The 2,004-nt window shown below is 39.1% G+C and overlaps 1 pseudogene; it reads left to right on the top strand.

The window, feature by feature from the left end:
- Positions 1–1,687: 1,687 nt before the first annotated feature.
- On the top strand, positions 1,688–1,783 carry LOC116270403 (annotated as a pseudogene).
- Positions 1,784–2,004: the final 221 nt, after the last annotated feature.

Raw genomic sequence — 2,004 nt, 5'->3', positions numbered from 1 at the left:
AATGTACTCAAGCATAAATGCATCAAACATTTTTTTTTTTCTTGATGTGAAATAAGATTTCGTCAGAATTCATATGTTTCCGGGGTACAAATTTACAACAGTCCTGCACACAGCTAGAATGCTTACCTATAAAGTCACATGTTTATGATTTTCAAGTTATCACTGAATCATGTGAACAATATTAAATTTTTTGCTTGTTTGAGATGAAATACTGACAGTGAGATAATATAAAACTCATAATAAACTACAATAAGGATATCAACAAACTAATGACTATTGCCAATTAAATAATTTTTAAGATGAGTCACTGTGCAAGAAAACTTGACATCCTCTGAAATATTATAGCTCATACCTGAAAGGACCTCAATAGTGGTTTTCCCAAATATGACAATCCTAAAAACTTATGTATTACCAATATCAAGTTATGAAGCTGAAAGAAATTTTTCTGAACCATCAATAATAGAAAACAAATTTTGATCAAGCAATTTAGAGGAAAGTTATTTTTCTTTCTTTTCCTTTCTTTTTTTTTTTTTTTTTTTTTTTTTTTGAGACAGAGTTTCACCCTTATTGCTCAGGCTAGAGTGCAATGGTGCAATCTCAGCTCACTGTAACCTCCGCCTCCTGGGTTCAAGCAATTCTTCTGCCTCAGCCTCCAGAGTAGCTGGGACTACAGGCAAGCGCCACCATGCCCAGCTAATTTTTGTATTTTTAGTAGAGACCAGGTTTCACCACGTTGGCCAGACTGGTCTTGAACTCCTGACTTCAGGTGATCCACCCACCTTTGCCTCCCAAAGCGCTGGGATTACAGGCATAAACCACTGTGCCTGGCCTGAGTTATTTTTCTATACCCGCTATAAAAAATGATACCACAAAACCTTTGATGTAAGAGGAGTCCATAAAAGAGTACACAGCAAAACAAATACATTTTTCTCTGAAAGTATTATAGAGGTATATCAGGAAGTTAATTACTAAACATGCCATTTTTCTGGGTTTTGTGATGTTTGTGGTATTTATCAGCTTAAACATTTAGCTTAAAAATGTTGTGAATGATTTCCTTATTCTAAAAAAATACACTGTCATATCTGATTTTGTATTTGTAAACTTGCCTGCGTTTTCTTAAAGACCACCCCTCAGGTTATACCAGCAACAGGCCCTAGTCATGAAACCTGGAGCAGCCTTGGATTTGAGTGCTCCCTTGATTTTCTTGATTTTATTTCATTGCCTCTGTGGGTGACTTGCCCCTCATCAACTAGCCCTTCTCTCCCTTGCATCCTCCATCTTTCCTTCCTTCCTGGTTCCTTTGCACACATACACATTCAGCTTGCTCCCCACCCACGCACATTTCTGTCTTTGCAGTTACTTCTTCAGTGACTATTTCTCTTGCTGCCCAAGAAAGGCAGTTGCTGCCTCTGCTCTCTCATCCCACCCTGTCCACATCCTGTTAAAACCGCTCTTTGCAGGGTCACTCACATCTTCTTACTAATTGAAGGACCTGGGACAGCTTTATCAGGTTGGGTTGACCAGCATGCAATGGTTTGCTCAGTCCTCGTGTGTGGTCCATGCATACTCTTAGGTCTCCTCCCCTTCATTGCATTTCAAGTGTTACTTGTTGCATCATTTTCCACAAACACCAGATCCTAGCACAGTAGGGAAGGAAAGAGGAATCAGTAAGAACCAAATTGCCACTGTGCTTCAAACCCGGCACATACTAAAGTGGAGCGATGCAGAGAAGATTAGCATGGCCCCTGGCATGGGATGCATAGGTGTGGCGTTCCATATTTTTCAAAATCACAAGCATTCTTATACATCTTTCAAGACAAACACAAACCAAATCATGAATGAACTTCCAGGCTACAATTTAGCTTCAAAGGTCAATACCTAGGAATCCAACACAGGGATGGGACTCTTCAAGGAGAACTACAAACACTGCTCAGTGAAATAAAGAGGACACAAACAAATGGAAGAACATACCATGCTCATGGATAGGAAGAATCAATATAAATT

Source organism: Papio anubis, chromosome 14 (assembly GCF_008728515.1).
Source record: "Papio anubis isolate 15944 chromosome 14, Panubis1.0, whole genome shotgun sequence".
NCBI lineage: Eukaryota > Metazoa > Chordata > Mammalia > Primates > Cercopithecidae > Papio > Papio anubis.
Note: the sequence above shows the minus strand (reverse complement) of the source record. Positions and strands in the feature narration are given on the sequence as shown.